The sequence below is a fragment of the Lissotriton vulgaris genome, chromosome 2_1 (genome assembly GCF_964263255.1).
Source record: "Lissotriton vulgaris chromosome 2_1, aLisVul1.2, whole genome shotgun sequence".
NCBI classification, from domain to species: Eukaryota; Metazoa; Chordata; class Amphibia; order Caudata; family Salamandridae; genus Lissotriton; species Lissotriton vulgaris.
In genome coordinates this window covers 2,032,200,399-2,032,215,203 of record NC_141687.1, presented here as the reverse complement: position 1 = coordinate 2,032,215,203, position 14,805 = coordinate 2,032,200,399, and the positions used below count along the sequence as shown (strand labels likewise).

Below are 14,805 nucleotides of genomic sequence, written 5' to 3'. Positions count from 1 at the left end.
GCGTACAGTACAGTGGCATATATAGTGCAGATGCCTAGAGTAGACTGGCTTAGAGTGCAGTACAGTATAGTATAGTACAGTGGCGTAGAGTGGCTTAGAATGTAGTGGAGTACAGTATCTTGGAGAGAGCTACAGTAGAGTGGCATAGACTACAGATATGTGGAGTAGATTGCCAGTGATGAGGGCCACTCACTCTACGACAAAGACAATATACGCAGCATCCGCGACCGTTGACAGGACATTGTCCTCATCCTGCTCGACCTCTCCACTCCTTTCGACACCATCTCCCACCACACACTCCTCACCAGATTACACACAGTGGCAACACAAGGACCGGAATTCAAATGGATAGCTTCCTTCCTCTGTGGAAGAACACACTAGTCAGGCTCTCGACATTCACAAGAGCCCAGGGGCCTCATCTGCTGAGTCCCACAGGGATCATCACTCAGCCTCCACATGTTTCAACATGAATATGACTCCTCTTGCAAGCATCATTAGATCGCATGGAATAAACATCATCTCTTGCGCCAACATCCAGCTTATTTATTTCGTCTCATTCGACAACATCACCACTGAAACAAACTTCAACTAATGCATGGCCAGAGTGGCCTACTGGATGAAAGAAAACTGCCTCAATCTTAATAATCAATACATGAGATGGGACTACATAGCCCCAAAGCCAGTCGCACAGCATCATGCCGCTTTTTAGCGTGCACGTTTTTCCACAACAATTTGTCCTTTGTTTTCGATATTCCAACTTTTAACCTTGCTTTAACTCATTATTTTTAACATTCTTTTCTCAATTTTATCCAAAAATCCAACAACTGGGGTATGGTGCCAATTTTCTATTTTCTTGTATTCAAACTGTGCCAATCCAGGCCTCTTGAAATAATACGAATGATACAAGAAGTCCATCACAAGCAGTCTTTTATTTCGTGTAAAAACCCAATGCATTTTGGGCCTCTTTGTGCCCTTCTTCGGGGGTCACTACAATTAATAACAACATGAGTTAGTTATTAGCACTTCTCATCATGAGTAGATAATATCTCCGCAACATAATTTCATTAATTGTTTCACTTCGTCATTCAAAACATTGCTTCCTGGTACAAAATATCATTCATTCTCCCACTATGTTGTTAACTCACCGTGCGCCAATCCCTCATGCTATAGATGTAAACCCATTTCCCCACCTTCCTAATGTCCGCTCTTAACCATTCAGGTAGTCCCGATGTTCCTCCCTCCCCTTCACTGTAATCATGTTCCAACCTTCTGATCACATTGCGGTACCCTGTAATCATGGTCCAACCTTCTGATCACATTGCGGTCCCTGCTGTTATAATCAAATCTATGAGCTTCAAAACATGTACAATGCTACATTATTTTCACACTTATATTGTCGCGCTTTGGGAAACAAATACCCCTATGCCTCCCCCACGCTTATTGATCTAAAATAAACCATGTCCTCCCGCTCTTTCGCGTACCTGCTTTATTGATGTTTTAAAACGCCTAACGTCCACGCCATGATTACTCAAACGGTAAAAGACTGCCTTTTCCCTCCCACTCTCTTAAATCACTCCACCCCTACATTCTCCCTCCCGGCAGTCTTTTACTGTTTGAGTAAACTAACTCATGTTGTTATTAATTGTAGTGACCCCTGAAGAAGGGCACGAAGAGGCCCGAAATGTTGGATTTTTGGATAAAATTGAGAAAAGAATGTTAAAAATACCGAGTTAAAGCAAGGTTAAAAGTTGGCATATCGAAAACAAAGGACAAATTGTTGTGGAAAAACGTGCACGCTAAAAAGCGGCATGATGCTGTGCGACTGGCTTTGGAGCTATGTAGTCCCATCTCATGTATTGTTTCTTAACTTATGGCACTTGGGCATGCCTAGCAGCTAATCTGCACGCAATAGTGAACAAAGGAATGATAAGAATGGAGAACAAATAACGTGGTTTAAAGAAACAGGTGTGCATCCCTCACTTTAAAAAAAGTTCATAACAATAGCCCTACCCAGGGAGTGCACCCGCAGAGAAATCGGACAGACTAAAAAGGAAATTAAAGAATATTTCTGGATCTACACAGTCGGCGCAAACACCGGAGTTCATCGCAAGGGGCATGAAAACTGCAGGCATTAAGAGTTGATGAACAGATGAAAGAGTGTGATATTTTTTATAAATATACAGCAGGACAAAGACTGTATTATGTATTGAAGACATGCATCTTGGCAATGTAGTTTACATGGAGATTAGGGTACAAAGATGGAGTAAGCCACGGGTTTTGAGCCAATCGGGAGGGAGAATGTAGGGGTGGAGTGATTTAAGAGAGTGGGAGGGAAAAGGCAGTCTTTTACCGTTTGAGTAATCATGGCGTGCACGTTAGGCGTTTGAAACATCAATAAAGCAGGTACGCGAAAGAGCGGGAGGACATGGTTTATTTTAGATCAATAAGCGTGGGGGAGGCATAGGGGTATTTTGTTCCCAAAGCGCGACAATATAAGTGTGTAAATAGTGTAGCATTGTACATGTTTTGAAGCTCATAGATTTGATTATAACAGCAGGGACCGCAATGTGATCAGAAGGTTGGAACATGATTACAGGGTACCGCAGTGTGATAAGAAGGTTGGAACATGATTACAGTGAAGGGGAGGGAGGAACATCGGGACTACCTGAATGGTTAAGAGCGGGCATTAGGAAGGTGAAGAAATGGGTTTACATCTATAGCATGAGGAATTGGCGCGCAGTGAGTTAACAACATAGTGGGAGATTGAATGATATTTTGTACCAGGGAGCAATGTTTTGAATGACGAAGTGAAACAATTAATGAAATTATGTTGCGGAGATATTATCTACTCATGATGAGAAGTGCTAATAACTAACTCATGTTGTAATTAATTGTAGTGACCCCCGAAGAAGGGCACGAAGAGGCCTGAAATGTTTGGCGTTTTTACACGAAATAAAACACTGCTTGTGATGGACTTCTTGTATCATTCGTATTCTTTCAAGAGGCCTGGATTGGCACAGTTTGAATGCAAGAAAATTAAAAATTGGCACCATACCCCGGTTGATGGATTTTTGGATAACATTGGGAAAAGAATGTTAAAAATAATGAGTTAAAGCAAGGTTAAAAGTTGGAATATCGGGGGAGGAGCTACGCGGGCATCCAAGATGGTCGCGTGAGCAGAGGGCTCCCGAGATCCGCGCCGCCCTCTCGCAATTATCCTTCTAATATCCTGAATATTCTTATGGGCTTTTGAAGTTCTACTCTTGCTGATCCTGCTACGCTTTCCAGAACTGAGATCGGACCTCGGGAACCATTTCTACACCGTCTTCAACTTTCTGGCCTACCCCCGGACGAAACCGGGGTCTCTGCGGCCATGGCTGGCCGCGACGTAACTCAACAACAGCGGTTAAAGTACATTCTCTCCACCGATGTCATTGTCACTTTCAGTTTCGGTTTCTCTTCTATCTTCTATTGACTGTTCTGGAACTACTCCTGACTTCGGGCCGCGGGGGCCTGACTAGCTGTGCATTCCGGCCATACCCCTGGTCTTACAGGCTGCGATTTGAACGTAAACCCTGCTTTGGCGACCCAAAGATAACTGCCATTTACACCAGGTCCAGAGGGGCCCTTTGGGGCGCTGCTTCCAATATGGCGACTAAACCTGAAACTGAGAAGCGCAAGATGAAGGTGCCGACCCGTGGGGGTTCCGTCCAAACTAATGTTATGGACCGATATACACAACCAAAGGGTTCCACCAGTGGTGCTGGCCGTAGTCTTGAGGACCCAAGGACGGACCCTGCGGCGACATTGGAGGTCTCCCTCCAGGATCTAATGCGCGCCATTGCTGGGATCAAGACTGATATGGGGCTACAATATGAGGCCATTGTCTCAAAGATCGACACGGTGGATGTTGATGTTACCCTCATCAGAGCGGACTTGGCTAAGACCAATGAGAGGGTAAAAGCCTTGGACCTTAAGGCCTCCAGTCTCGTTACTGATATGGCGGACGCTCAGTCGGAGATTGGCAACCTGCGATCATCGCATGATCTGATGGCCAGACGTCTGGACAAGTATGAAAATAGGGCCCGACGTAACAACATTCGCTTAGTCGGGGTACCTGAGAACAGTGGTGACACTACCGTTGACCTACTAGTGGAGGATTTAATTGTAACTCATCTTGCTCCCGCCGGACTTAGTATGTTCTTTGCGGTCGAGCGTGCGTACCGTTTCCCGGGTGGACAGTCTAAACCGGGGGCTCCCCCGAGGCCTATTATCGCTAGGCTTTTCCACTTTCGGGATAGGGACGCTATCCTCCAGGCTTCTCGTAGGCATGGCCCACTGAAGTACGAGAACAGTTCAATTTCTATATATCCTGATTTCACTCCTCAAGTCCAGCGGCAGCGCATGGGATTCCAGGGAGTGAAACGGCGCTTGCGGGACTTGGGACTCAAATATGCGATGCTGTTTCCAGCTCGGCTTCGCATCGAGTATCGAGAACGTACTTTCTTTTTTGATCGACCGGACAGTGTTGGCGACTGGCTGGACTCGCTGCCGAAGATGGATGATGGGAGTGGGGGCCCTGGCACAGGAATGACATTTTGGTTCTTGATGTCTGGTTGTGGTTCATATTCACCGGCTGAGTTTTGCTTAACTTACTTATTATTGCTTTAGCCCGAGGGTGGTGCGGGATGGTCTCTCTTTCCTCCTCCGGGGTTCTTTGTGTAGTGTTCTATGAAGGGGCGACAGGCACACTGCAGTTTGGGGTGGCGTTTTAGTCTTACGCAGGGGTGCAGGGTGGGGGGAGTTGTAACGGGTTGTTGGTTGGGTGTGGAGGGGGGTTTGTTATTGTTTTTGTGTTTGTCCTTTTCACATGGTGCAATATCTATTGCTATTATCCTGTTGCTCTTGGGTTCCGAGGGGGGGAGGGGGAGGATATGGTGCTCTGTCGGGATGGGGGGTGGTGATTTGAAACTATTGTCTTGGAACGTTAATGGTTTGGGCGACAAGATAAAACGTGGTGTTGTACTCCAATTTCTCAGACGTCACTCCCCTGATATAGTCCTGCTGCAGGAGACCCATCTGATAGGAAATGCATGCAGGGCCCTTGATAGACGAGGCTATAAGTTGGTGGCGCATGCTGGATTCACATCTGGCTCCAGAGGGGTCGGCATACTGGTTAAATCCTCTCTACTCCTTGAAATAGATGAAGTCGCCCTTGATGATAGGGGCCGGTATGCTGCTATCTCTGGGCGGTGGGAGGGGAAGGTGCTCACAGTTGTTACTGTCTATATTTCCCCGGGTCTTCAGGCTACCACCTACGCCGATCTTGGGCGAACTCTCCTAGGGCTTCCAGATGGTATCCTTGTACTGGGTGGGGATTTTAACTCGGTGGTCTTGGGCGAGTGTGACCGACTACCCCCAGGGTCCTGCCGGCATCCCAGTTGTAGCTGCCTGAGTTGCTTCAGACGTTCGGGATGGTGGATGTCTGGCGGATGCTGTACCCTACGCAAATGCAATACACGTTCCACTCTGGAGCGCATGGCAGCCTCTCGAGGATCGATTATTTTCTGATGTTGTCTGCCCATACTTCCTTGGTACGTGGGGTTCGCCACCTTCCCAGGGGCATTTCCGATTATTCCCCCATGTTGCTTGAGATTTCGGTGTGTTTTTGTGGTGGGAGTAGGGTTCCCACTGTCCATCCTTGGCACTTAAAGAATCCTAAGCTTCGCTCCGAGCTTCTCAAAACTATTGACTGTTACTTCAACGAGAATGAGGGGTCCATCTCTTCCCCTGTTTCCTTGTGGGAGGCTTTTAAAACTGTAATAAGGGGCTCTGCACTTTCATTGATTGCAGCCGATAAGAAGGCCAAACGGGAGAACTTAGTGCGCCTTGAGGCGGAAATTACCTAGCTCGAGAGCGACTTGGGTGGTGATGATACTCCTGCAGTCCTACACTCCTTGGCGTTAAAACAGGCTGATTATAGGGCCCTGGTGACCGATGCTGCTAAAATTATGAACAGGAATCAGCTGGGCAGACTCTACGATGTGGGTGATAAGGCGAGTAAGCTACAGGCATGGCTGGATAAATCTGAGAGAATGATTAAACGATTGACTGGGGAGTGTGTGTCTGAACCAGGTGAGATTGTGGAGTGCTTTGTGGACCATTTTCAGACGGTCTATCGGTCGGTGAGTGATAGAGACGAGTCTGATTCCCGCCTGCTTTTGCGTGATATTGCACTGCCCTGTGTCTCGGATGAGGATAGAGCCGCTTTGGATGCGCCTATAACGGTAGATGAGGTTGCTATTGCGATACGATCCCTTCGCTCGGGTAAAGCTATGGGGCCGAATGGTTTGCCCATCGAGCTTTACAAGCTACGGCCGGATAAGATGGCGACCCATTTGCACAATATGTTCACGGATGCCTTTGAAGCTGGTCTCCTCCCCCTTGATCAGCGTTTGGCAACTATTGTTGTCATCTACAAGGATGGTAAACCTCGTGACCAATGCACCTCCTATCGCCCTATTTCTCTGCTCAATGCCGAGCCCAAGATTCTGGCTAAATTACTTGCGAATCGTTTACTAATGGTAATCTGCGACCTGATCCATCCGGATCAGTCTGGCTTTATCCCCCATCGGAATACGGCGCTTAATCTTCGTAGACTTCACGGGGTTCTCGCGAGAGCTGGGACGCTGACCGAACCCGCCATCTTAGCCTCGCTGGACGCCACTATGGCCTTCTACACCATTGAGTGGTCTTACCTTTGGGCGGCTCTTTCGAAGTTTGGTTTTGGTCCTAATTATATTGCCTGGGTGAAACTTCTCTATGAACAACCATTGGCCCAGGTGGTGGTTAATGGCAGAGTGTCTGGCTCATTCTCGCTTGGGCGTGGAACCCGACAGGGCTGTCCGCTCTCCCCCTCCTCTTTGCCTTGGCACTGGAACCGCTGGCAGAATGGCTCCGGTGGGAGCCCTCGATCAGGGGCATCCGGTGGGCCCCTGATCTTGAAGATCGTGTTTCGCTATACACGGACGATATTCTCCTTTATTTTACTTCGCCTCAGAAGTCACTCAACGTGCTTTTTGATGTCCTCACCTCCTTTGGGAAGAACTCTGGTCTTGTCATTAACTGGACCAAATCATGTATTTATGTTATAGCGGGGGAGCTTCCTCCACTGCCTCATAGATTCCCGATCCAGGTGGCTGGTACTGGGTTCAAGTACCTTGGAATTTATATCTCCTTAGACCCCCTCTGTCCGTTATGACCGTAACTTGCACGCCCCTCTTCGGCGGCTTAAATTGGATGTCCAGCGGTGGCACGGCTTGCCCCTATCTCCATTGGGGCGTGCGGCCCTTTTTAAGATGATGTCCCTCCCTAGATTTTTGTACGCTCTGCAAAATTTTTTTGATCCTGTACCCTCTAGTTATTTCCGCGAGGTCGAGGGCCTCCAGAGGCAATTGGTTTGGAACGGACGGGCACGTATTTCCCTGCCTAAACTCACTTTGCCATGGTACGATGGTGGCATAGCCCTCCCGGACATCAGACGCTATTACTGGGCCTTCCAGTTGAGCGCGGTCAACCATGTAACGTACTCCCTAGGTCCTGTCCCAGCTTTTGCTATGGACAGGTTCCTCTTGCCCGGCGGTAACTTTAACAGGGCTCTGTACTTGAGGGAGCCATTCCGACTCCTGACGGGGCCTACGAAGTGTGCTGTGCGTGCGTGGAGAGATGCGGATATTGCTACGGGCTGGGGTGATAGAATGACATGACTGACTCCATTGTATGATTCGGATCGGTTGGGTGGCCTGTGGCGAACGAAAGGGTTTGATAAATGGGACACGATTGGTATCAGCAAGGTGGAGAATCTTTGGTCCAAGGGCACAATTAAGTCCTTTGATGCCCTTAAGGCGGAGTACCAGCTTGGTCGATAATGAGTACTTCCGCTACCTTCAGATACGCCATGCTTTGACCTCCGTTTTCCCCCCGGGGACGGAGATCCCCCAGTCGTCACCGCTCGAGGACCGGATTCTGGGTGGCCTCGTGCCTGATAGCACGATCTCGTTGATTTATAAAAAAACTCATAAATACCAGGGCTGACCTCCTCGTGCGGCTTAGGGCTTCGTGGACCGCAGACGGCCTCGAATTAGACGACGAGGATTGGCAGATGGCTATCACCTCTCCTAAGGAGGTGGCCATTCCAGCTCGCCTTCGTTTTGTTCAACTGAAGATCCTCCATTGAGTTTACATGACTGGTACGCGACTGGTGCAAGTGGGTTACTCGATCGACGGGTTGTGTAAGCGTGGTTGTGGCATGAATGGTACCTTTCTGCACATTATTTGGGAATGTCCTGTTTTTGGTCCAGAGTGCATGATATTATGGGACGGGTCACCGGGGTCGCTCTTCTGCCTGAGGCTCGTCGTTGCCTGCTTAACGTCTGGGAGCCTACCGACTGTACAGTTGCTCAGACTTTCTGGGTCACTCTCGGTAACATGTTTGCCAAGAGAGACATTGCTCAACTCTGGGGTTCCCATAGGCCGCCTGGGATAATAGCTTGGAAGGAGAACATGGACTGGTGCATGTTTCGGGAGAAGACTGTCTATGAGGCCCGAGGCCGTCCTAGGAAGTGGGGCAGGATCTGGTCCCAGTGGAATGCGTATCGTGGAGATATCTGCACTCCTCCACTTGAGCATACTATTGATGTCCCTTCGTCCCCGTAGTTGACGTTCCAGATGATTGTTTGTAGAGATATCCTGTGTAATTTCTTTCACCGTCCCCCGCCCCTAGACATATGTAGCAATATTCTTTAGAGTCTGATCCCCTCGCCCTCTTCCCATGAGCCCTTAGAATCGCTCCTACCATGTGATTGTGTGGTGTGTTTGTTACATGTTTTCATCAAAATTATAAAACGAAACCTGTTTTATCCCTTGATATTTCCGTGTTTTGGTGCCGGTACACCATTAAGCTGCTATTCCCTCTCCTGGATTTGCTGCCTCTATATCTGGTATCCAGATGTTTATTATCATAGCGGCCGGCCCGATTGGGTTGTAGGCAGACGCTGTGTACTGTGCATTTCGCAAATAAAGGTTTAAAAAAAAAAAAATTGGAATATCTAAAACAAAGGAAAAAATGTTTTGGAAAAACGTGCACGCTAAAAAGCGGCATGATGCTGTGCGACTGGCTCTGGGGCTATGTAGTCCCATCTCATGTATTGTTTCTTAACTTATGGCAGTTGGGCATGCCTAGCAGCTAATCTGCACGCAATAGTGAATGAAGGAATGATAAGAATGGAGAACAAATAACGTGGTTAAAAGAAACAGGTGTGCATCCCTCACTTCAAAAAAAAGTTCAATCTTAACAATGACAAAACCGCAGTGCTAATCTTTGGGAATAAGAGTTTACCATGGGACTCCACTTGGTCACCCACCGATCTGGGACACAGAACCACCTCAACCGACTACTCTAGGAACCAAGGCCTCATTCTACACACCAACCTCACCATGAAGTCCCAGGTTAATGCTGTCACCTCCCCATGCTTCTACATCCTCCGCATGTTATGTAAAATCTGCAAGTGGCTCCCACTAGACCCCAGAGTTACCTTCACACTGGCCCTAATCACAAGCAGATTGGACTACAGCAACTCACTCTATGCCGGCATCCCAACCCACCTCCTTCACATTCTTCAAATCATCCAAAACATTGCAGCCAAACTTGAATTCAATCTCCCATGTCAAACCCACAGCACTCATCAGAGAGCTCCACTGCCTCCCCATTCAGAAGCACTGCCAGTTGAAACTTCTCACACTCGCATTCAAGCCACTGCACAACGCTGGACTCTCATACCTCAATCAACAGCTTCACTTCCAATAACTCCCCAGGCAACGACACTAAGCATCACTCTACCTCACACACACACCCGCTTCCACAAAAGCAGTACATAAGGTCAGTCATTCTCCTGCCAAGCTGCCAAATCCTGGAACAAACTACCCCAGCATAATCAGGGCCTCGTCCTCACTTCTTGAATTACATAAGAAGATTAAGACTTGGCTATTCAGCCGGTCTTCCAGCAGTACCATCGAGACTGCCTGCATTCAGGCCCAGCCTCACCACATGCTTACACTCACTCAGCGCCTAAAAAACCTCATGGCTGACAAGCAGTGCTCTACAAATCCACCTTTCATTACATGACACACCCCCTGTATTTAGTCTAGAGCCAGGACAGAGGAGGCAGGAAGCCTGTGCACTTCAAAAGGAATCATCTATAAACTTCTCCCACTTCAAAGAAGATACCAGGTATAAATATTAAACTTCAGATAACAACTCTTCAGTACACTTCTGGACCTGTGGAGACTCTGCCAGGAAGGACTGTTGTGCTGCTGAATTACTGCCACTCTGCTGGACTGCTTCCCTGCTGGACTACGATCTACCTGAACTGCCGCCTTATTGAATTGTTGCCCTCCTTACAGAGTCAGAGGGATTTGCACCTGTACCTAAACTCAGGACTCCCAGAGTGACTCCAATGGCTAGTCTTTTGGCCTCCAGTTCAGAGCCACTGAGACATCACAGGCTCCCAACCACCTGACCCAGCATCCAGACCCAGCTACAGCAAGCACCTGACCCCCAAGTATTGCCCCTCAGGTCCTAATACTTAATGAAGCCTCAGAGAGGCTGAATTGAAGTTTTGGGCTCTTCGCAACCACAAATGGGCCAGTGGGTGCCATAACCTTGTCACTTGCACAGCCCACTAATGCGAAGTTCCATCAATCTGACTCTTTGCACTACCTTGTCGACATCTCATGAGCAGCGACAAAACAAAACTCTGGCCTGCTCTTTACGCTATATAGTGATGCCTATCTGCAGTGCTTCTCTGCTCCACACAGCCCCCTCCACCGCGAATGGGGCTCTCTGCATTGAACTGAGAAGGTAACTTTTCAACAGGACTAACTTGATCTCTGCATCCGACCCATGCTCCATTGCAGTCGGCTTGAACTTGTGACTGTCTCCCGTTCTCTCAAAACCAGCTAGCCAAGAGTGGCGCTTTGGGCTTTTTTGGTGCTATTCTCACCTAAATCTTTAAAATTGCATATCTCCAAATCTACTGATTGGATGTTTGTTAATTTTGTCTTGTTTCCTTTCTTAAAAGTCACTCTATTTTTTCTCATTTCATGCGGAATCCTTTTTGTGTGGTGTTTTCATTGTATTACACTTTGAAGTGTTGAACAAATATTTTATACTTTACATCTTAGTTAAGCCTGACTGCTCTTCGCCAGGCTACCAGAGAGTTGAGCACAGGTTAATTTGGGGTTTGCTTGTGACTTCACCCTGATATTGGTTGTGTTTACTGCTTGAGTAGGGTTTCAACCCCATCAACCAGTAACCCAATTTCTTAAAAATAGGTATAATTTTCAGACCACCACAATGCACAAATAAGAACTACGTGTGGAGTACATCACTTTATGAGAGGATATTAATTCTGGACATTTGTATAAACAGTGATCTTTGTGCCATAATCCTGATACAGCAGCTTGTCCTAAAGGTCCAGGGACCTTCTGCATAGTCACGTGTGGTTTACCATGGCCAGAGTGGGTCATAGCAATAGCTTTGATCAGTGAAAAGTGTTTCGAGATAGAGGCTAGACTCCTACTGCTTCGACGCCATAGAGTACCAAAACAGTAACAGTGCTGCAAAATCGGGTATTTTCCAGTCAGAACCACACGTAAATGGTCCATCGAAATCTGTGTAGGCTGCCATTGTGAAAGCAATATTCAGCAGTAGGTGCAACAGTGATGAACAATAATAATGAAATAATTAAACAACAAAGATATCATGAGCCCACTACTCGGCAAGCACTGCTACTTTACTGATTATTGCCGATTCTTGGCCCCATCCACTATTACTTGCACCTCCCTCAGCCTCTGACTACATCAGGACATTTGTGCAAATACACAAGGGCCCGCTCATCTCTGATTGGCAGCTCCTTTGCAGCTTTGCCGCATGATGCTCCTAATTGCCTGATCCCGCTCTGTGTCACTGCTGACCTGCTGACAAAATAAATATCACTAAAGACACAATTTAAAATGTAAACAGGCAAACAATTGCAGAGGAAAGGAATACAACAAACAGGTCCAACAAATAACAGGAACAGAAATTGCAATAAATGCTTCACTTTTAATATATGCCAAGGACAAGCGTCGACTACCTTTTGCCCTATTCAGTTTAAAAGGTCATCACCAGGACAGACTAAATACTTTTTGAAGCAACCAATCGATGTAGTTTGTATGTTCTGAATCAGACGTACTCTGACGTAATCAAACCAAGGACCCTGCATGAATAATTCTACTATACCGGCAATCCAGCAAAGAAACTTAGACAGCAAGCATACAATTCACAGTGCCCACATAGATACTGGTGCAACTTTAAAACCGGCCCACTCAAGATTAAAAATACTCAAAGGGTGGGTGGAGCTCGTGGAGTTTCACTCCGCTGAATTCCACGGAGTACCCGGAAAGTTCCTCAAGATTCAGCAGAGTTGCGCGAGTGTGCAGAGTATAATTAAATAGAAAATATACTGGCACAAAAACAAAATTCATGTTTGATATGGTACCTTTGGTCACTAGATGGCAATGTTTACAAGTGCATCAATCAATCAAGACATTTGTAGAGCGCACTACTTACCCGGAGGGTCTCAAGGCGGCTGGGGGGGTGGGGGGGGGGGGGGGGGGGTGCTGCTACTGCTCGAACAGCCAGGTCTTGAGCTTCTTCCTGAAGGAGAGGTGGTCTTGGGTCAGGCGCAGGTCGGGAGGGAGAGAGTTCCAGGTCTTGGCGGCCAGGTAGGAGAAGGACCTTCCTCCTGTTGTCGTTCTTCGGATGCGGGGGACGGCGGCGAGGGCGTGACTGGCTGATGGGAGATGGCGCTTGGGAGCGTAGAAGTTGATGCGGTTGTTGAGGTAGCTCGGGCCTTGATCGTGTAGGGCTTTGTGTGCGTGGGTGAGGAGACGGAAGGTGATTCTTTTGTTGACGGGGAGCCAATGCAGGTTTCTCAGATGTCCGGAGATGTGGCTGTGTCGTGGGATGTCGAGGATGAGTCTGGCTGAGGTGTTCTGGATCCGGTGGAGTCTCTTCTGGAGCTTGGCGGTGGTTCCGGCGTAGAGGGCGTTGCCGTAGTCCAGTCGGCTGGTGACGAGGGCCTGGGTGACCGTCTTCCTGGTCTCGGTGGGGATCCACCGGAAGATCTTCCGTAGCATGCGCAGGATGTTGAAGCACGACGAGGAGACGGCGTTGACTTGTCTGGTCATGGAGAGGAAGGAGTCCAGGATGAAGCCCAGGTTGCGTGCGTGGTCTGTCGGTTTGGGTGCGGTGCCCAGGGCGGGGGGCCACCAGGAGTCATCCCAGGGGGAGGGCGAGGAGCCCAGGATGAGGACTTCCGTCTTGTCTGAGTTCAGTTTCAGGCGGCTGGTCGTCATCCACTCGGCTACGTTTTTCATCCCTTCGTGAAGGTCGGCTCTGGCGGCGCCGGGGTCGTTGGTCAGGGAGAGGATCAGCTGGGTGTCGTCAGCGTAGGAGATGATGTTGAGGTTGTGTTGGCTTGCGATGGCCGCGAGGGGGCTCATGTAGACGTTGAAGAGGGTGGGGCTCAGCGAGGATCCTTGAGGGGCGCGCAGATGACTTCGGTGGCCTCTGACTTGTACAGTGGTAGACGGACTCTCTGTGTTCTTCCGTCGAGGAAGGAGATGATCCATTCCAGTGCCTTCTCCTGGATTCCGACGTTGCTGAGGCGCTGCACTAGGGTGCGGTGGCAGACAGTGTTGAATGCCGCGGAGAGGTCTAGGAGGATGAGGGCCGCTGTTTCCCCGTTGTCCATTAGGGCTCGGATGTCATCGGTGGCAGCGATGAGGGCGGTCTCGGTACTGTGGTTGGCTCGGAAGCCAGACTGTGAGCGGTCGAGGGATCCATTCGTCTCGAGGAAGGCGGCCAGCTGTTTGTTGACGGTCTTCTCGATGACTTTGGCTGGAAACGGGAGGAGTGAGATGGGGCGGTGATTCTTGAGTTCGGTGGGGTCCGCTGTAGGTTTCTTGAGTGGGGCGCTGAGTTTGGCGTGCTTCCAGCTCTCCGGGAAGGTGGCGGTGCCGAAGGAGGTGTTGATGATGTCCCGCAGGTAGGGTGCGATGACAGCGTCGGCCTTGTTGAAGACGTGGTGAGGGCAGGGGTCGGTTGGAGATCCGGAGTGGATGGAGTTCATCATGCGGACGGTGTCTTCGGTGCTGATCGGAGTCCAGGCGCGGAGGGTGGTGGAGGGGGGCGGTGGTTCGGTCGTGGCGTACTTCGGTTGAGTGCTGAAGCTGTTGTGTATGTCTGTGATCTTGTTGTGGAAGTAGGAGGCGAGGGAGTTGCAGAGGTCTTGCGATGGGGTGATGTCGTTGTTTCCGGCGTTGGGGTTGGAGAGCTCTTTCACGATGTTGAAGAGTTCCTTGCAGTTGTGTGCGTTGTTGTCCAGCCGGTCCTTGAATGCAGTTTTCTTGGTGGCGCGGATCAGTTGGTGGTGCTTCCGGGTGGCAAGCTTGAGGGTGGTCATGTTGTCCGGTGTTGGTTCCCTTCTCCAGGCTTTCTCGAGGGCTCGGCAGTTCTTCTTGGAGCTCTTGAGTTCGTCGGTGAACCATGGGGCCTTGCTGCTGCCGGGTCTGCTGGGTGGGGTCCTCAGTGGGGCGAGTTCGTCCGCGCAGTTGCTGATCCACTTCGTGAGGTTGTCGGCGGCCTGGCTGGGGTTCGCTGAGCTGGCTGGAGGGTGCTGGCTCAGGGATGCGGCGAGCTGG

The 14,805-nt window shown here is 49.2% G+C and overlaps 1 protein-coding gene across 1 annotated transcript in view; it reads right to left on the bottom strand.

The window, feature by feature from the left end:
• The window catches only part of ATP8B4 (ATPase phospholipid transporting 8B4 (putative)), a 3,619,152-nt gene that overhangs the window by 2,564,276 nt on the left and 1,040,071 nt on the right, over positions 1–14,805 (bottom strand). The gene's annotated exons all lie outside the window — the stretch shown is intronic.